Source organism: Lonchura striata, chromosome 9 (assembly GCF_050655825.1).
Source record: "Lonchura striata isolate lonStrDom1 chromosome 9, ASM5065582v1, whole genome shotgun sequence".
NCBI lineage: Eukaryota > Metazoa > Chordata > Aves > Passeriformes > Estrildidae > Lonchura > Lonchura striata.
The window spans coordinates 27,084,680-27,106,338 of record NC_140711.1 but is presented as its reverse complement, the minus strand read 5'-3'; the positions used below and the strand labels follow the sequence as shown (position 1 = coordinate 27,106,338).

At 46.0% G+C, this 21,659-nt stretch overlaps 1 protein-coding gene across 4 annotated transcripts in view; it reads right to left on the bottom strand.

The window, feature by feature from the left end:
* The window catches only part of PLD1 (phospholipase D1), a 75,572-nt gene extending 62,213 nt beyond the window's left edge, over positions 1-13,359 (bottom strand). The window contains exon 1 of one of the 4 annotated variants that reach the window (XM_085587360.1): positions 13,108-13,359. The gene's annotated coding sequence lies outside the window, so the exon portion shown is untranslated. Of the gene's footprint in view, positions 1-313; positions 472-13,107 lie in introns of those variants that run through there. The other 3 variants (XM_085587359.1, XM_021548246.3, XM_021548250.3) reach the window with 3 other exon arrangements.
* Positions 13,360-21,659: the final 8,300 nt, after the last annotated feature.

The following is a 21,659-nucleotide window of genomic DNA, read 5'->3' as shown; positions in this document are numbered from 1 at the left end:
TCATAACCCAAGAACGGCGGGTGCGGAAGGGACGTGGCAGGGTCACATTCAGCAGCGCCGGGGACGCTGAAGTTCAGCGCATCGCCGAGCCCCCAAGCCAGGACCGCACCGACCCAAACCCACCCTTTGCACAGCACGACAAACGCGCGAACCACCCCGAGTGTGTCCGACAGGCGACAAACACCGCTCCGCAGCAAAGCCTGCCCTAGCAAAGAGCCCGGGCAGGGCATTCACTTGCAAACAGACGCCGAAGGCACCGCAGTGCCCCGGGCCGGGCGCCCGCTCCGGCCACCCCGCGGCCGCCCGCACCCACCTCCGGCCCCCGCGGCCGCGGGTGCCCCATGGTGCCCTCAGAGCCAGCCGGGTGCCCTCAGAGCCAGCCGGGTGCCCTCAGAGCCAGCCGGGTACCCTCTCGCGGGGCACCAGCAGCCGGTGAAGCCGCCCGAAGAGCTGCCCTGCAGCGGCCCCGCCCGCCGGGCGCCGGGCCCGCCCCGCGCCCGCCTCCGCTGAGGGCAGCGCGGCCACTCCCGGGAGCGGGACACGGCCCAGGGGAGGGACGGGCAGCCGCCCGCCCCGGCTGGCCGTGAGGGGACGCGGGGAGCGCAGGGTGAGCCGAAGAGGAGTAACTCGATTGTTTCAGCCCAACTTTGCGGCGTGCGGAGGGGATCTGAGGCTCCTGCGCGCTCCGAGCGCCGCTCCCACAGGGAGCGCGGTTCTCCGCTCCGTGCCCGGACGCTCCAGGAGGGAGAAGCCAAGGTTCTCCACCGTCACCGGGAAACTGCGTTTGGCCAGGGAAACAGATTGAAAAAGCCTGTGCAAATTAACAATTATTAATTGCACATGCGATGCTTTTTTTTTTAGCGTAAGACAACCCAATAATTACAGTCCGGTGCTGTTTGGATCCTAGCTGTCCTCCCCTACACATGTTGCATTTACCATGTTACTTCCCGTATGCCCTTTTTAATATGCAAGGATTGGATTTTTTTAGCGAGAGAGAAAATGTTTGTGCTTGAAGAAGCATTGAACTGACATGCAGATAAGCAAAATCCCCAGCAGGTTCCAGCTATAACCCAGCCCTGAGTGCTGGTGAAACGCCCCAAAATTTGTCTGCAGCACTGCAGCTCTCACTGCTGTGCCTGTACAGGGAGATCTTGGCGATTTCTTCCAGCGAACTCAGTGATTCCACTTCTATATCTACAGCAAGACTTCAACATGGTTATTAGGATATTTTTCTTCCTTAAATGATTTTAATTTTTATTTCTTCAAATCATGGAAAACTGAACCACAGTCATCCAATGTAGGTAAGATAAATAACCTAACTTTGATGAATGCTGGTTCAGAGGCAGCCTCTGTCCCCTACTCTGGCAGTTCAATATTGAAGCATTACATTCTCCACCAGAGCAGCCCCTGCCTTGTTTATGAGCACACCTGTAACACACTGGCTCAGCTCGTTTACACTGGATTTACTGTGACTTGGTTACCAACACCTTAACAAAACCAGCGTGATACACGTCACACCTCAAATCAAATTTACAAATCTAAGGTGGGTTCCCAATAGCATTGCAACACGGCTTCCTTCAGCTCGTGGGGCTGGGCTCACACACTGCCCTGTTCGGCATTGGAGAGCTGTGAGCCAAGGTGGCTCAGCAGTGCTGGCTGCACTGAGCACAGAAAAAGTCAGCACAGACATTTGTGGCACTCAGTGTCAGGAGAGAGCAAAGCAAGAGAGGAAGCTGGGGTGGAACACTGCAAGGCAATGGGAAATACTCAAAATTGCCCAATATCACTGCCATTTCCACCCCAAAGAGTGGGCAGAGCCATTGTTCCAGACAGGCACGTTACCCACACTGCAGAGAAGTTTCATGCTAAACATATGGAATGGGAATGAGTGGAGATACGACACGGGGAGCATCCCTCAGGGCTCCCTCCTGCCCAAGATGCCAAATCTCTGCCATCCTCCCTGGGCACACCTCTGTAAATCCCCCAGTTCCCTGGGACAGGAGGACAGCAGGCTGCAGAGGATCCCTGCCACCTCCCATTTCTGCACAGCTCTCCATGTGTGTTGATGCAGAGCAGGGATATATCAGACACAGAGAAACACAATTTTCTCTGCAGACAAACCCCTTCTCTCCTGCCCAGAGTTCATTTCAGTGCTCTTCCCCTATGCAACTAGCTGATTTCTGGCAAATCTTTCCAAATCCATAAACCTTAACTCACCTAATGTGTATTTAATCTCCTTGCTATAGGTTTATGTTGGCAGTGAACAGGGCTAGACCAGTAGCAGAAGACAGCAGGCAGTGTAGGTGAGCATTTTACCCTCTACTTTGCACAATTCCCCCTCTGCAGCACCACAGCAGAGCAGAAGCACCACTGTCTGTGCCCATGTCCCATTAGTGGCTTTCTACACTTCCCAGAACCTTCTTTGTCCCAGAGGCAATTCATGAAATGGATTCTTGGCACATACCCTCAAAAAAATCTTGAGCTCTGAGAGGCACAGTATTATCTGTTGGGAGTTTCTTTGGTTCTCTCCCAGCTGCTTTTCATTCTTCAGGAACTTCCACACATCCCTCAGAGGATGCTTAGTGTCATCACAAGGGTGTGAAGTTTTCTTATTTAAGGTAAGACTCTGGTGCAAAGAGTGCTCTGAGTGACAGTCAGGGATTGAGGCTGCTGCAGTCTGTAAAACCAAGGTGCTAATATTAGCAATCTTTATTTTATTGTTATTATTTAGTTGTACTTAATTTTTTTTCCTTCTCTCTAAAAATTTTCACTTCCATGCCCAATGAGGTAGCCAAAAGTGCCATGTAAAGACATCTGCAGAAGGGCTCTTGACAAACTAAAGCCTATGCTGCTGCACACCAAACCAAATCCACCAGCTGAAAGATAATGCAGTAAAAAAACCTTGGAAAATAAGGACATTATCTTCAATCTCGGTCACCACTTGACATCACAACACAGGGAGAAGGGGGAGGACCAGAGAGCTGCAGGACACTAGAGAAATGCCAAACAAGAAAAGGCTTTATGTGGGGAAAAAAAAGGGGAAAAAATAAATGCCAGACTAAGAGCAGGCTGGAGTGAACATGTGACAGCACAAAGAAGTGTCACCTTCTCCAAACCTCTCAAACCATTTTTTCACAACCTGAAAAATACTCTCTCCTTCCTCTGTGCCAAAAAGCAGTTTTGCCAAGATGTTGGAGTGCAGGAAGGATCTCAGCAGAGCCACATCAGGAATCTGTCTGACATGTTGAACACAGGTGACACCTAAACAGAGGGTTTTACCCATAGAGATTTTTACCACCCCTTTGCTTTTCCTTTGTTAAATTAGCCCAGCTACACCAGTACAAACTCCAGCCCTCTGTTATTCACAGTGTCACCAAAAATGGGCTATTCCCCTGCCCAATGCTCCTGATACTGTCCACAGCAATCCACACATCAAAAATGGAAAAATAAAAAAAATCAAATGCCAGGGTGAGCCTGGAGTGTCTTTCATGCCTGCAGGCATTGAAAGGGCCTTTTTCCTCCTTATAGTTCCCCTTTAGCCAGGCAGGGGCTCCCTGAAACCAAGTGTGGATCATGTTGGTGCCTCTGCAAAGCAGTGGGGGTCAGAGGGAAACCAGGGGAAAAAAATAAATAATTGTTTCTCCTGTAGTTGGGTCACATTTGGGAAGGAACCTGCAGAGCCCCAGGAGAGGGAGGAATCAGCTCTATCATCCTTGGTGGGATGATGGTTTACTTTGGCTGTGTGTAAAGCCAGGCTCCAGCTTGGGACACCACCGTGCCTCCTGCTCCTGCACCCTGTCCCCAACCTCTGCTGAAGATGTCCTGTCTACAGAGCAAAGGTTTTTGTGCCCCACAGCACAGGGCCTCTGCAGCTCCTTAAGACAAAAAGGATATTTTACCCTGTATCCCAGAGTGTCACCTCACTAGGGACTGGAAATGCGTTTCGCTGTCGCCATTTCAGAGAGTGTGCACCAGACATTCCAGAAAAACCCTGTGGATCCACACTGAGGCAGCCACTGGTGACACTGCCAAGGATGGAGCAACCCAAGACAACCCAAAGTGAGCCAGCTGGCATGCACAAAAAAATTTAAATTATTATTGTTTTGTCCCATAAGACCAGTATTCCAAAAGGAAAAGGCAGGGTTGCTTGTAGAAATCACATTGTCAAGTACTTTTTTTTCCTCCTCTTCCTTTCAAGGACCACCATTGTCCTCCTAACTCTGAGGGCACAGTCAGGGGAGGAAGTTTTGTTTAAAGGCACTTCAGTATCAAGTGCCTGACTGGACCACGGGGCCTCCTGGGAGTTGTAGTCTTATCTTCTCCCATAAAAACTGCTTTTTCTGGCATAATTCCACAGCGGTGTAATACCTCCCATAACACAGCAACAGCTCCCCTGCACAGTCAGGGGACAGTGGGACCCCTGGACTTTGGTTGCTACAAGACAACGCCGGGGGCTGCTCAGGATCCAAACCTTATCAGATTTGGCCAGAATAATTTAGTTTTCTTTCACACCCTTCTCCTCTCACAGAATTCCCATGGAAACACAAACAATGCTGTTGCTGTTTGGGTTTGGCTGGGGCTGTTTTCCTTCTCTCGGTGAGGGGGGTGTGTGGATGAAAGTGGTAAATGAAAAACTTAACCATTAAAAAAAAAAAAAAAAAAAAGAAGAAGAAGAAAAAATATATTGAATAATACATGAGATACCACGTCTAGCTTGATTTTCCACATCTCCCCTCTGTATCGCCTCTTCAGAGCCTCAGGGGACAGAAATATGCCTCAGAACTAAAAGAATACGTATTTCTTGTATTACAAACTTGCTTTTGGGCAGGAAATGCCCGAATCCAAGCTGTCCCGCCCTTTTCCTCACTGGTGCATCGTTCCACAAATACCTGGATGCCACCGTGTGGCAGCTGCCCCGAGCAGCGGTGAAGGGACCGCGAGAGGGACAGGGCTGCAGGGAAAGGCAAGGCTTTAAGGGAGAAGAAGAAGGGGGGAAATAATAAAATAAAATAAAATAAAATAAAATAAAATAAAATAAAATAAAATAAAATAAAATAAAATAAAATAAAATAAAATAAAATAAAATAAAATAAAATAAAATAAAATGGAGGGATGGAGGGTTTTTTTTGCAGCAATTCACAAAAACTTGAAGGAATGCTAAGCACGTCAGTAGATGAAGCACAGGATCTGGAGGAAGGAGAGAGTGCAAACCAGCTCCGTATGGTGTTGAGCTCAGACACACTCTCTCTTTCTATTTAAAGCCCTGCAGGAACGTGAATGCCAGGTTTGAGTGAGCTCAACAAGTCCTTCCGAAAACACTTTACATGATCCTCTCTACCATTCCCACAAAGCAGGGTACAACCCACCTTTTCCTGCTGGAGGACAGAACTCTGGATATGGAAAGGTATTTAATTAACGACAGAGACCAGGGGGACTTCCCTGAGATCCAAATCAGCTTTGGGATGAGGACACGGGCTGCAGAGTTTAATGCTGCTGCCTACCCACCCCTCCCTTTTCCCTCCACCTGGGAAACAATGCTGGGTGGAACTTTGAAGAGGATTGTGCTACTAATGCTGTATCCCCAGGCACATCTTGCATGCCAAACCATCCTGGCAAGGCAAAAAATTCTTCCTCCTGTACCAGCACCCTAAAGCTGTCTCCTTCCAGGAGTCAGCAAGCAGAAAGCAATACACAGCCCAGGGTCAGGGTTTGGGGTATGCCTCATTCTTCCACCCTCTGCCTCTAGGGAATGCCTTATTCTCCCATTAATTACCTCTGGGGTATGTCTCAGTTTCCCCTTGTCTACCTCAACAGCACTGCTTCTCATTTATTCCAAGGTGCAGTTCATTTAATGGAGAATTACGTTTTATCATTTGTCCATAACAGGTTGTCAAATTGCCGTGTTATTATTAGCAACGGGAAAGGAACTAAATAAATTATACTTAAAGTATGTAAGGAGCACTTGAGTAAGCGTTAAGTAATGAGCGTTCCTTTAGCAGGAATCCAAGCGAGACATGCTCCACCCATTTTGTTAACAGACAAAGGCTTATATAAGCAGGATGTTACATAAAACCCTGAAACAGGGAGCACTCCCCCACCTTTGGGTGATAGCTTTGCTGCAGCCCACGGATACCTGAACTGACCCAGAACCAGCTCCGAGCTAAGAGGGAGCTGAGGGCCAGGCCTGGAGCTGGCAGGAGCCAGTGACAGGGACAGAGGTGTCCTGGGTGTGCTGCCACCAGCCCTGAGCACAGCCGGGGAGGACAGCCTGGATCTGCCCTCGTACTGCTCCAGGAACAGCCCCTACAGTAGCACACTGCAAGCAGATTTATCATCCCTGTGATGATCCAAGAATGTGTCTCTGTTCTTGTGTGGCAGGGCAGGCTAAACACCACCCAGGGTGTCATCCCAAGAGAATTATAACTGGTGCTTAGGAAGGAGCATACAAGTGGGGCATGGTTATGGGGAAGCTTCTCTGCAGCTCTTCCTGCCTCCAGGGATCTTCAGAAAAGGGATTTTCCAAGACAGAAGTTCTGTTTTGTAGTTTCCCAGCTCCTGGCATTTGATTCTTTCAATAAATTGACAGACCAGTTCTTAAGTTCTCATGAACTTTCAACTTCCACCACATCATGTGACAAAACCCACCACAATTTACCATAATTCATCTACAGAGAAAAGGGGATCTACGTCTTGCAACATCAATTACTAGAGCTAAAAAAAGCAGGCTGGTAGGGGGGTGCAGCCTCTTCATCACATCTTGTGTGCCTGAAAGCCTGTCTGTCTTGAGAAAAATCATCTGTCTCCATAAAGAAATCATTTTCCTCCGTAGACATTTTGCATCACACCTTAAAATGCACAATTCCAACACTTAAACAGCAGATTCAGATGACAGCAGTGGCTGCTTCCTAGACAGAAGGTCAAAAAAAGGCTCAAAGAAGAGAATTTGCAAATCTCTTCATAGCCCAGACACCAAATCCTCCAAATGCAGGTACCAGATGCAGTTGCATGAGAAGTCAGGGATACTTTTCTGGTTGCAAAGAAGAAAAGGGGAGAGAAAGATCTCTAGGATTTTTAGGCAGGCAGAGCAAAACGTGTTAGGAGTTACTCTCTGGACTACAAGGGAGCCATTCATGGCTGCAATCAGTTTGCTCTTCGGTACTTGCAGGAACATGCCAAGGCTGCTCTGTGACTCTGCCCGACTGACTCAGTGTTTGTGATTGCCTGACCTTTGCTCTAAATAAATTCCACTCACAGAGGGAATTTTGATGCAAACCCCCTGCATCTATAGCATCCTTCCTGGCTGCAAACCCACTGGCTTCCTGAGGCTTTGTTTTAAAGGAGAGACAGACAGAAGGCAGGCAGGAGGGGAAAATGAAGAAATGAAATGCAAGCTGTCTGGCCCACACAATTAAAAAAAAAAAAAAAAAAGAAAGAAAAATAAATCAGAATAGCCTGGCTTTGTTTTCTATAATGTTATTTATAATGTTATTTATCTTACTTCAGGATTAAATCCAGATGACATAGATAAGACAGGGGTGACCCCTAGTGCCCTCTCCAGCTGCAGCTTCCACTGTTATTCCTGTATTGATATTAGAGCATAAACAGAGGGAAGAAGCAGCACCTTTCAGACTTGTTCTTCATTCACAAAGCCTCTCTCTCTTCCCTTTCAGAAAGAAGATCTCATTTCCTCTCACTACTGAAACTCTATCACTTCGAGGCATTCAGTGCAACATCCCTTTGTCGCTGTTGTCTGGGAACAAAATGAAACACATTTACTTGTGTAAGAACTTATTATATTCCATTGACTATTTATCATAGGACATTTATATTTATCACCTTACATAAAAGAAAGAAGGGCCTATTTTGCTAACTCCAGGCTTGTCAATAGCTAAGGAACAGCCATTCAAAATCCTGAGAAGAGACCTTTGTCTTGTAAAAAGTGTATTTTGCAGCACCAAGGCGCTGAAAGGAGCGACTCTTTCCTGTGACAGCCATCAGCATGCACCACTTTTTTTTTTGTCTTTCAGCAATGTCAAAACTCTCTGTTCTTGTGAATCAGGCTGTACCAGACATACCCTGCTCACTGTGCTGGGTGATGCTCATCCCAGGCTTTTCCTTGTGTTATTGCAAGGGAACAGATCCTCTTTCACATAAACCTGGAGACACCCCCTCACAGATTACTTTGGGATGCAGGATTTTTCTTGAGGAAAAAAATTATCTTAGGCACAAGGCTGAAAGATTTTTAGCTTCCTGTAATGTGAGCACTTCGGGCACTTCCTGCCCTGCTGAGATCAGGGCTGTGGCCACCAGCACCCAGTGTGGGTGGTACCACATCAGCTGACAGCTCAGAATTTCACATATTTAATGGGATCTCATGAGGCAAAAAAGCTGCCTGCTAACAGTCCCCACAGTGACATTTCTATCCTCAACAGAGCAGCAAACTCCCCTGTGCAGCATCACAGCCTGCCACAGATTCATCTGATGCCTCTTCAGCTCTTTTTCCTTTTGCCTTTCAGGACTGGCAGCCACCACTGCAGCATCTTCCTGCTGCACCAGGGCTGCTCTGCAGAGCCCAGATCCCCAGAGCTGGCACCCTCACTGCTCAAGCCCCAGCAATGCTTCAACACATTCCCAAAACAATTCCCCAGCTCAGCCTTGGGGAATCCTTGGGAGACACAGGACATGACATGTTGCTGTCACCCCCATCACCATTCAGCTGGTGCCTCCTTCCCCTTTTGCCACCTGCCAGCCCATTTCTTCACCCGAAACTATTTCCAGGTCTCAGCCAGTCCTTCCTCCCCAACAACTTTTGCTTTCACACAGCCTCTCTGGTCATGCATCCCCAGAATTCCTTCTTCATCCTCCAAGCTTCCTGCTGCCCCATCACCTCCTCAGGCAGACCACCACCATCACCCCCTTTCCCAAACCACCCTTTCCTGGCATTTGCACCCATGACTCAGCCCAAGTGAGGCTACATCACTCACAGGTGAGGCTGGTTGATGCCTCTGTAACAAATCTTTTACTCTTTGCAGGGCTGGGCTGGCTGAAATTAAGCAGATGCATTTTCTCCAGTTTTAGTAAAAGTTCATCATCTGGTCTGGACATAGAATCATAGAATGGTTTGGGTTGGAAGGGACCATAAAGATCATCCAGTTCCAACCCCTGCCATGGGCAGGGACAGCTTCCACTATCCCAGGTTGCTCCAAGGCCATCCTACCTGGCCTTGGACACTTCCAGGGCAACCACAGCTTCCCTGGCCACCTGTCCCAGGGCCTCACCACCCTCACAGGGGAGATTTTTTTTCCTAATAACCAATCTGAACATGCCCTCTGTCAATTTGAATCTAATCTCCCTTGTCCTGTCACTCCATGTCCTTTCCACCATCCCTCTCCAGCTCTCCTGGAGCCCCTTCAGGCACTGGACAGGGCTCCAAGGTCTCACTGGAGCCTTCTCCAGGCAGAGCACCCCAACTGTTTCAGCCTGGCTTCAGAGCAGAGGTGATCCAGCCCCCTGAATATCAAGGGTAGAATACTGCTTTACTTATGTGCCTGTTCTCTGAATCATTTTCCCCTGATTTTATATCTCTATGTTCCTTTGTTTACATTAAAAGCAACAGTTTCTGGATTGAAGTTCCCTCCTAATATTTATTTTTAAATCAGGTTTCAAGTGGGGGGGGTGGGGGGGAAGATAGGAATTGTGCTAGTCATTGCATAATTTTGGTTTTATCTGGTGTAAATCTCACATGGTTCTGAGACATCCCATGTTTCCCAGCATGACACCAATTCTGCATTGCTCTCATGTCTCTGGATCCAGCACTTCTCCAGCCTTCCCCCTTTATTTCTTTCCTCCTCTGTTTTAGTTAAAGATATGCAAATATATCATCCTCAGAGCTACTGTTTGCTTTTCATCATAGTCTTTCTTCTGTGAATTTATTTTCCTTATTAGCTTTAGTAAACACCTTTTTTTTATTTCATTGCTGTTCTGTGTAGGATCCCATACAGAGAAAGCATGACAAAATCTCTTTCTGTAAGACATACCTTTCTATAGCTGCATTTTCCCCTGTATTCTTATTTTTGCATGGTATTAGCTCTGTGTATTCCAGTTATGCTCTGCATCTAAAACAATCTGTCAGCTTACATGTGCCTATAAGCAGTGGGAGTATTAGTTTTGAATATTTTCATTTAAACTCTAGCTTTGTTCCCTCACACTGTTAAAATGCTCAGAATTAGCTCATCACTTTAACATTTTATTATCACAGGAATGAGCTTATTTGCATGCTTTTGAAATATTCCACTTTCCAGGTTCCTCATATCCTTGTTCATACTCTTGGAAAGTTACTCTTGTGACATGAAAATGCTTTCTTGGATGTCACCTGCATGGCAGAATCTGAACCAGGGAAAGCCAAAATTGACACAAATCCAAACACTGAACCAGTCCTTCATCAGGTAAAGTAAAATCATCATCATTTAAAATGTTGTAATTAAAGACAGGAGGTTTATTCCTTCCAAAGGCTACACTGGTTCAAGGAAACCATAAATCCTGTGGTTTGCCTGACACTGCAGGTCAGACTAGATGATCAGAAGAGTTTCTTCTGGTATGCATGCTGAAAAACTTACAAATATCCGGACAAACTGCAATTTCATCTGGTAGAGAGATGGTCAAACAAGATAAGGGAGTTGCTGCTTCTGTTCTTAAATGCTCAAAATTCACCTACAGTCCTGCTGAGTCAGCCACTTCTAGCCCAGAGGTCAATCATGCAACTCCTTTCACTTGTTTTCTTTTATATCTGAGCTGTTATTACTTTCAAAACTTTGTTAGAAAACTGCACTTGACCCTGCTGGTGCTGGAAAACCAGAGCTTTAGCAATGATGATTATTGCTGCTTTAAGTGTCCTCCCAGCTTGTGACTGCTGTAAATCAGAAGCTGACTCACTCAGAGGAGTTTGGAGAGCCAGAGGCATCTCCCAGACCTTGCTCCTTCACACACTCAGCAGTGAGTGCTTCTGCTGAAGTCGCCGTGCTGGGGCCATGGGTTTTAGCAGCCAGGACAGCTCTGTCCCCCCCAGCCACCACCCTGACTCCCACAAGGCTCACAGGGAGCTCAGGAGCAGGGAGGCCACAGAAAAGTGGATTTTTATGTGGTGGCCCATTGGATGGATTGGAATGGGGGGAAAAAAAAGGGTTTGAATGAGTCATGAGACTTTTAAAACACCATGAGCTGGAAAAACTCACTGGACACGCCATGGCAGCACACAGCACAGGGAAGGGGAACATGGGATGGAGCAGATCCCACCCCTCAACGCAAGGCCCATGAAGAAAGGTTTTATTTTTCCTGCTGAAAATCCATCAGGAAGCATAAAGCTAGTCTCAAAAAAGTACTTTTCCTATTTGCCAAGCACACATGCAAAAAAGGCAATCAGAAACACTGAGCACTGCCTTTCCAGAGTTTAGGCCAAACTCAAAGCTGCCATCAGTCCCAGTTCCCTGCACTCTGCTCCCAGTTTGCTCCAGCCCTCCACTAAAACCAGTAGCATAATTCTCTATTCCTCTTCCTTTTCTCCAGCTTCTGGTTGTTTTGCACAGTTCAAATAAAACACATAAAATCATGCTTTGTCATAGGGTAAAAACTGAAAAATGAATGACAAATGAAAAATAAAATCCACATAACAATTAAAGAAAGACAGAACCCAAAATATGAAGCCCCAGCAGAGTCCAGTCAATCATTTCTGTTTGCACTCACCAGCACAGGGCTCAGACTATACCTCAGCTGGAGGTAAATTCTCACCTTCCTCTAACTTCAGCCATAAATGTGGGAAGAGCAGACCATTACAAATCTCAGCATGCTCAGCAGATAAAAACACCCAAATGTACTGCACAGGATGAGTCACCTTCACATGGAACCTTTCTGAAGGCAATAACTGGACATAGGTGGGGCTGGGATCAATTCCTCCAATTAATGGAGTAATTCAGAAGGATAATTACCAATGTGAGTGAAACGCCCATTTGCCCAGCTAACCCATCAGGTCCTCTTTAAGCAGAGGGAAAAGTTAAAGAAAAAACATTGGCAGTTTTTGTATTTCACCTGTTTTTTGCACCCCCTTAGCTGCCAATCAGTGTCCCACTGTAGATTTTTGACAATTATGAACAAATACATGAACAGCAGTAACAAAGTGAGCAGCCAGGGGCACACAGTCTCTGAGGTGTTAGTCTTTATTAAACCTTCAAATGAAAGTGGCCCTGAAGTTCCAGATTCCCATTTCACCCTCTGTCACACTTCCTGAGGGAACATGAACCTGACCCAGAACCGGTTCTTCAGCAATTTAATTGTTAGGATCACAAACAGCAGCTGGTAACAGCAGCACACCCAGAAATGGGACACTTCACTTTTACTTTATTTTTTTTAACAGTCTTTGGTTCTTAACTTTCTGTCAGTCCCTAATGCATATCTGGATACCCAATTATTTCAGAGAGGCCAGAGAAAGATCACTGCTGGAATTTTCTGGCTCTTCTGCATGTAGGTAGATGCCATGAATTTGAGGGGTTTGGTTGGCATTTGCTCCACACCCCTCAGTTTCCAGCTGAGGACACTGGAGGTTTCTGTGCTTATAACGGGGTTGCCATTTATTTGAGGGTCACACCACAATTCCTGGCATCTCTCCAGGCAGGTCCTTATGCAAATGACCAGAATTTACTTGGAATTTGCATTGATGTGTAACTGAAAAGCTGCTTCTGAGGACGTCTGTTTCCAAATCTTTGGGTTCTTCCCATAACCAAACATCTCCAGGCTGGCTGGGGGGAGCAGAGGCTGCTGCTGGGTGTGATTCAGAACTGCATGTCAGTGTTTGGTATTGACTTAATAAACCGAATTGCTGTGAGCAAACTGCCCACCCCAGATCCAAACACCCTTATCTCCTGGCAGCACTGTTCCTCCCCCATTTAAAGCAAAACTACGCTTTGGAGTCAGGAATGAAATCAAGCCAACGAGGCAGAGGACAATTTCACATCACTTTCTCCTGCTGTCTGTGGAATTCCCAAAATTAACCATGCCATCAACAAGCACCCCACTGAGCCAGCCCAGCAAACTCCTGCTCCAACCACCAGCACTTACCTGGACCTGAGCTGAATTCCCTGCGAAGCCTCCAGGAACGATGTGAATGCTCTGCTTGGGCATTAATCCATGGGAAGCTGAGAGATCCCAGCACTGTGCTGTGCACACAGCTGTCTCTGGAGCCCTTCAAGGGGACTTGTGAGTGGCTGCAGATGCCCCACGAGTGGGTGAAGTGGCGAGAGAAGCGGGTGAGGACACGCCAGGAGCAGCACGGGCTCGCCCGGCGCAGCTTCAGCTCCCAGACACTTCCCCTTTCCAACGTCACTCTGGTGTTACACAGAAGGACCAAACAGCAAGTGGTTCATGGCCCTTTTTCTTCTTTTAGAATAAGTAGTTCAGTTCTTATTGTTTTGAATGTGGGGAGAAGTGACTTTTTATCTCAGAGAAAAAAAACATTGTATAATATCCCTGCATCTAAGCTTGCTAAATGGAAAGGAAAAATCTCCTGCAGTTTTCAGAAAACCAGGCAAGGCTAGGACCCTGGCCTGCCATTCTTCATCATTTCTGGTATATCTGTGCTGTTAGGACACTCACACTGCTTTAAAAGTGGGTGAAGAGAGGCAGGCAAGTGAGGGACTGCACAGTGAAGGCTGAGGAAAAGGTGCTTCAGGACTGCAAGTGCTGGCTCAGAACACCCAGCCCAGGTACAGTGTGCTCCTGTGGTATGAAACCACTGGGGTGTTTCAAATTTGCTAAAATATCCTGGCAGGATGGCTCTGCTTTTCCTCTGCTGTCTCTGGTGGCTGGTCCCAGGGGAGCCAGGTGCTCCCATGGGACACAGCCAGTGCCAGGCTGCTTACAAGGAGCAAGCTGAGGAGGGAGCACATTCCACGATCACTCAGCAAGACAGTTGTGACATATTTAGGTGTCCAATTTCTGATTTTTGTGCAAACAGGTGGCAAGTGGGGATATTTCTTATAAACTCTTCAGAAGTGCTTCAATCTAAGTGTTGGGAAGGTTGTCTCATCTTTATTCTGAATGGCTTTTCTTTTCCATTTCCTTTTTCTTTTGATGGGCTGAACCCACAGAGCTCTCCTTAAGCCTCAGTAAGGTTGAAAAGGGATGCTGAGATCCCCTGGGAGAGATCTAAAGGAAAAACCACCTGGAAACAGAGTAGTGGAGGAAAAAAAAAGGATAGGGTTATGTTTATTGCATTCATTTATTGTATTTGTATTAGTGATAATATATAGTGACTGAAGGTCAGTATTTGTTTAGGCAGACTTGCTATCAGTGAGCAGTTGAGTCATACTGCCTTGTGCACATGGGGAGAAGCCTCCTCATGAAACACCATGGCTTTTTCATGTTTTCACCCCAAATCCTGCTGCATTTTTAAAGCACTGAACACACGATGCTGCTCTTTATCCAAACCCTCTGGCTTGCTGAAAACCCATCGTGGCCTTTCTGCACCACAAACACCAGACTGGGACCTTTTAACCTGCCAGTGACAAGCTCTGCTGATTTTCGGGAAGCTCCTTGTGATTCCAAAGTCATGAGCTTGCAATCTTTCGAAAAGCAGACTTTAGAAGGATGTTGTAAAAGGAACACCTTTGACTTCTGATTGCAAAAAACCACAGGGATTCCTTCAGGAGATTACAGCTGCCCCCCCCATTCAAATACGGTTGTTTAGGGTCACTCTTAATGACTTAGCTGGTTGGAGACAGCACACAACACAATGATAGACTGGGCAAAGGCTGGTTTTGATTAGGAGCACTCAGAGTGGTTAAGGGACCAAGTACAGCACTGAGTCACATGGTACAGGATTGCTCAGGGCCAAGGAGTTCAGTCCTTCCTTTAAAAATTTTTCTAAGACTGTTATCCTGGGAGGAAAAAGCCACTGGGGCATTTGGCATCACCGTTGCAGCAGGAACCACAAACGTGTCTGATCAGAGGCTCCAGAGGAGGATTTTGTGGTTTCTTAAGAGCAGACATGCTGAAATATTACTTCAGTGGAGACACAGAGCTGAGGAGGGCATTTCAAGCATTCTCATGCAGTCCCAAAAACACTTAAATTAACACCAGCCAGCCCTTTAATCTCCACTTTTGCTTGGGATGTTGTAGTTCTATGAAAGTGGAAGCAGTGCCCTCAGGCATTGACCTCAGATGCTCTCCCCTAACTGCACAGAGCTGTGACAGGGTAGGAGCTATGAGGAGAAGGATGCTTTGTCCCCTATACATTCTCCTCCTGTTTGCTGCACAAATGCTCATTCCTTCCTCACTCAAGGAGGAGGAAGCCTTTGGAAAGATGCAACAGACCCAGCAAGCCTTGGTTCCTGGTTGGGGGAAGATAAATTGTCTTCTGGGAATTGTAGTCCCAGGAAACACAAATTTGCAGCCCTGCCGGGAAGGTGAGCCAGGAAAGCTGGCAGCATGCAGCTGTTTCCATAGCCCCAGTGCAAGGGAAAATGTGTTGAAATTGAGGAGAATTTTTACAGGCAACTCTGCTTGGAAATTAGCAAGCTCCAGTAGGAAAACTTGAACGTATTTAGGAGAATTAGATACCCAGAAAGAAACTCTTTCTGCCATGATAAGGATTGGAAAAGGGTGGTATTTCTTGGAGTCTCTAGTCATAGGGAAACTAGCCTTGGGGTTCCATGGGAGGTTTGAAGGCTGCTTGAGTAGACAGCATTGGCTGGCCAGAGAGCCGGGCACAGTTGAGCCTTTATGGCTTAACAGGCATGAAAATATTCTGACAGAGTTGAAGAAAGCAGGTTTGAAAATTGGAGATGGAAACCTTGAACCCAATCTGCACCAGCCTGGCAGAGGAGAAGAGCTGCTCTTCCTGCTGCTTTTGCCTGGGGATGAGGTGCAAGGCGGAGCAGAAATATGGATAAAACTGGAAGAAGAACCCATTGGTAGGAAGGAAGAATTACTGACAGAAAGTGCACAGCAGTTGGTTGTGGTTTCCAGAAGCCACCACAGTGTTTGCAGGCTGAAAGAGGCAGAGGAAGTGTTTCTATGGACGACTGAAGAGCTGAACCCAGCACAGGCATCAGGCTGGTAAATCAGAGAGTGAATACTGTGCCTGCCCACAGCTTCAAATGCTCTTAGAGGGAAAGTCATTTATCTTATTCTGGAAAAAACTATTAGGTCCTTGTTTGTGAGAAGAAATGCTGTCCTCTGGCTATGCAAAATTCTGCACAGTGTGTTCTGCCTAAGTGCATTATCCAAAGGTCCTGGAGCCCACTGGGAGATCCAGCACCTTCCATCACTCCTCTCAAGGCTGCTTGCACAGCCAGCAGCCCTGCACACTGTCCCCCTCCCCTGGGGCTGTGCCTGGCCTTGGCTTGGTGCTCCACATGTCCCAGGGGCCCAGGCTGTTGCTAGAAAGTCTTATTTATGTACAAACTCAGCTGGGGAGGGCTTGGTTTCAGCACTGACGTTGGCTCACGTGTGGCTGCTGCAGCACATCCTCTGCAGCCTCTTTGAGCTGGGTTAGAGGGCTTGGTTGAAAAACTGCCATTACCTACCCTGCTCTGGTGCTCTGGGGTGCAGCATCAATGGGAGTGCTGCATTCACCAGCTGAACACTAAATAACTGGAAATAATAACCAGTGAAGACATTTATGAGCTGAGTGAGGCCCTAGGACAATAAATGAAGCTTGATGGTAGCTCATTCATTACCATCTGCACATATTGGCAGTAAAGCTGACACCAGCAGTCAGAACCACAGGCCTACAAAGACCTCTTAACATTATTTTCCACTTTTACAAATTTAATTAGCTCTTTCCCCCTCAAGCAGTAGAATACAATTTTTTTTTCCAGGTAATATAGCCATTTTCTAGGTAAAGAAGTGGAGAGAACACTAAAGCAGAAAAACCTATATTAGAACTGTTATTCTCATTTTCTACATTGACATTTTGGCAATGGTTTTTTCTCTGAAAGGAACACTCTTTTTGTTCAGTGTCCTAACTCATGGGCTTCTAAACCAGAATGCTGATGGATGGAGTTTTAAAAGGTGGAATTTAATCTGATTTCCCACATCTTTCTCTGGCTCTACTGGGTTGCTGTAAGTTTAGACACAAATAGCCTTAATTTCTGTTTCAACAGTAAGACGTGGTGATCTCTGGTTCTCCTTCCCCACAGCTGGCAGTTTCACAGGGGTCTTGCAGTTTTGGGAGGGGATATTTTGTGTTGTAGGAGAGCAGTGAGCAGAACTGTAAGAAAATCTTATCAGAACAAGGTAACACCTCACAGCCCAGCAGCACCTCCCCAGCAGAACTCGGGTGGTTATTTGCCAGGAATCAGTGCTGGCCTGAGCAGCCTTGTCCAGCTGCTGCTGACATGACAGCTTTGGGACAGCTGTAGCCAATCCCAGGGTGTTCCCAGATAAGAAACAGATAGCAGTGTGCTGCTGGAGCCCTCATTCAAGGTCTGGGTTTAGCCAGCAGTTCACGTCGGTATGTGTTGATTCCTGCAGGAAGATAATTTTTGTGCCGCTAAGGCAGATTTTGGTTTCTAGAACAACCTGGTAATGGAGCTATTCTGTTTGTTAATGATGCTGTCCAAACAGAACCTTTTGGACCTGATTTTCTGATATTAGAAAGCGAAAGGTAATCACACTATCATACAAATGATAAGATTGAGTAAAGACTCAGCTATTTTACCAGCACTTTAGCCTGTCCTTCCCAGAAATAAAATGATTCACATATCCCATGACACCATCCCACCATGAAGTTTTCCTGGGATCCTGGATTTCCTAATACTGTGATGTCTGATCCCAGTTTGTGGTGAATAAAGTGATGTTAACTGACCAATTATTGAGTCTATCATCTCAGGGGTAGCATTATACCTTCCCCATGCAATGATGCTGTATCTTATGCACATGATGAACCTCAGGCTCAGTAAGCCTTACCAGCCTCACTTCTGAGCCTTACAGAATCCTTACTAGGATTTGGGAAAACCAAAAGGAGAGGGTACCAAACTTTCACCCATAATAAGCTTTCAAAGATGAATATTCCTGTTACAGCATGCCCTGGGGGAGTTTGTTATGACTTCCCCAGCAATGCAGAATGTACTTCTGCTATCAGATACCTTTTTGATAAGTAGGGGCCTGGAAACCCTGCTCATCCCTGCTGTCTCCTCACCAGGCTGCATTTGGGAACAAGTCACTCCTGTATTTAAACTGAAAGCACGGTGATGTCCTGTCAGATCCCTGGGTGCAAGATGGGACAAGGGGGAACACTTTTAAACCAAAAGAGGAGAGATTTAGACTGCATGTTAGAAAAAGAGTCTTTGTGAGGGTGGAGAGGCCCGGGTTGCCCAGAGGAGCTGTGGCTGTCCCATCCTGGAAGTGGCCAGGGTTGGATGGAGCTTGGAGCAGCCTGGGATAGTGGGAGTTGTCCCTGCCTGTGGTTGGAAGGAGATGATCTTTAGGATCCCTTTCAACCCACACCATTCCATGATATCCAGAGTGAGCAGGACTGAGCAATAGGACACCCACCAGCATCTCATCCCACGCTGCATCACCTCCATCCTGGGGACACCCCGGAGTTGCCTTCAGCAGCGCAGGGATGGAAAACACATGGGCACGTTCTCTTTACACAATAAAACAACCACCAAAAGGCTCCAGCTCTGCCTTTCTTCGACAGAAAGGCAGCCAGAGAACTGCCCTCTCCCACGAGCCTGGTGCTCAGCCTATGAGATAATACAGGCTGGCCTTTTCTTTGCAGCTGTATTGTTTTAGTGCTTGGAAAATAGCAGCAGGCTGAGCAATGAGTCATCTGTCACTAGATGGGGTTAAAGTAATTTCCGTTTTCTGTTGCCATGGGGAAATCAACGTCCTAAGATTTGTCCTTTCTCCCACTCAAACACGTGGGAGTAGAAAACTTGAAACCCAGCAGGACTAAACATTTTTTAAATTTGTTTTTTATATTTTTTTTGTCCCCTTATAAACAAACGTCCCTCCGTGGCCTTGCAGCTGTCAGTCTGTTCCCGGAATTGTCCAGTTAACAATGTCATTCCCCTTGGATTGCAAAAAATCCAGAAGCAGAGTTAAGTAAATATTTGATATTCATATAGGAGTTGCTTCATGTTATCACTTGAAGAGTCTCTTTATCTTGTAAAGTTTTACATGTACATTCGAGGGAGAATTATAAACTTGATATTATCCAAATAAAGTTGAAACTTCAAAGGAAAAGTAAATTAAAGTAGCTGCTTCCCCAGCATATAGTGTCAGGATATAGTGACTAACAGAAACAGGAAAGAGGAAATTGCAGTAAATACCATTTAAAAACCTTGCTAATGTATAGTTTATATGAGCAGCAGCACAGCAACATCTAGTGTTGATCAGGAATATAGCTGGAAGCTATCACATGCTTTGTTAATGGTATTTTGAAGAAATTGAGTGTTTCCTGGAGCGTGACACCACTGCCCAGCCTCAGCTCCTTCTCCCGTGTTCCCTCCGTGCCACTGCCTGGGTTAGCTCTGCAGAAGTGCAGCCACCTGGGGATGCTCCCAGCCTGCCTGGATCATCAGGAGAATCACTGGGCTTCTACTAAAGCACCAGTGCAATAAAAGTACAGATTTAAATGTGATTCAGCACAACAGTGGCCAAAACTTAAAACATCTGAACTGAAATTAAGAAAGTTATCCCTGCCTCGGAGCTGATCCCTTTACCAGTAAATGCTGCTGTGTCAAACTGGCAAAACACTCAGAATTATTCCTTTTCCTAGAAATGAGTGTGCAAGTGCAAAGTGGTGTCTTAGAGTAGGTCCTGCTTTCACCCTCCTGTATTTCCCCACAAATTCAGGGATTACTGTATTATGCATAGTTTAAGACAAACTATTTTAAAATTTTGATTGAGGTGCATATCTCATGCAGACCCCTCTTTTTATTTAAAAGACACCTGAGGCTCAAAGTTAAGTTCTTGCTACTTAGCTCTTCTGTAGGTATACATAATGGATGAGCATTCCTTTAGTTTTGATTACTTAAATTTAACTAAACTAATCAAGTCTAACAACATTAGTTTAGCTTTTTAGTTTAATTTTTAATGACTTTGTTAAACTCTCACAAATTTGTTTTTTCATATAAGCAAACCTTTATATCAGGATTCATTGTGGACTATTTAAATGAAATAATTTGTCTACTTCGATTGCAGCTCCTACTATATGAAGTTTGCTTCATCTTCAGTAAGATAAGGTCCTTTAGGTTTTCTCAAACAAAACAAAATTAATGACTGGCTGTTTTCCAAGTCCAGCTGTCTTGCAACCCCCTGTGAACAGATTTTTTGCCACATTTAAGTTTATTACATGATCTAATTAGCGTGACTGTGTAGGTGCGTGGAATGCACTGGAGGAGAGGAAAAATACAAGTGTACAAAATTCCATTATATAATTTGCTATGGGAACATGATTATTACAGAGACCTGGATCACTCTCTGGATTCTTTTCATCAGGATTTTGGAAGCGAGAAGTTAGGCAAGGAAACAGAAAGGACATTCAAGTCTGTCACACAGAATGGGGCCAAGAGCAGGAAAGTCTGACTATCACCTGACTTTCGTGGCTTAAAAATACAATCACAATTCAAAAAGGTATTAATTCTATACTCACATTTGCTACTTTTGCCTCAAGAAAAAACAATTCAGCAGAATTCAATGCCTGACTGGAAGTGAGGACTTCAGGCTTGTCAGCTAAGCTGCGAGGCTCATTCAAAGTCAGAATGAAATACAGCTTATAATTAATAGCAAGAAAATACAGATTGTTACCCACTCTGGCCCTACAAAAGGCATCAGGGTGTCTAATGGAAGCACAGCCAGACCAGAGATCAGAGCTCTGCTTCATGTTATTAAGACATTCACAGCACCCTAACAAAATTAAACAGGCAGCTCAGTAACACGAAGCGAGATCAGACTCCCTTTCTTCCTCCTGCATGCATGAAATGATATTTTAAAGCAATGTGTAATCTTTCAGAGCCTGTAAAGGGGTCTGAAAGGCACCAAGAACATCTGGCATGCTGATCCTCTCATTCAGGGGCATGAGGTCATCCTCAAGCTGCATTGCTGAGTCAAGAATGTGCAATTTTCCACATGTCACTTTACTGACTTGCACTCCGAACAGACATTAATATTAATTTCATTGAAGATCAGGCACATCTAAGAAAATTGCAAGCCCTGCTAACTGTGTGCTTAATTCAACTAGAAATAAAACAGTGCTTGGTAAAGGGGGTTGGTATTATTTGAACAAACACGTTCCACACAGCCCACTGCACTCTGCCCCTAAATCAGCTCAGTGCTGGATTACTCCTGACAGGGTCAATTTGGTACAAAGGGATCTTCAGGAGTGTGAGTTTAATTACAAAATTCCTACTAAATTTGCCACCCCGCCTTCCCCAGCATGCAGAGGGGACACTGTCATCTCAGCAGCCCAAGGTGCCACCACTGTGCACGCAGGCTTGGCCTGAAGCACAGTTATCCCATTCCAGCCTGCCTTGGGAGAAACAGGAGATGCTCTGGGGCATGTGGCTGTGCCCAGTGTCACCCTGGCTGATGGCAGCATCCAGCTACAGCTGACAGGTCTGAAATGAGTTTGAGGATAGGATTGCAGATGATAAAGTACA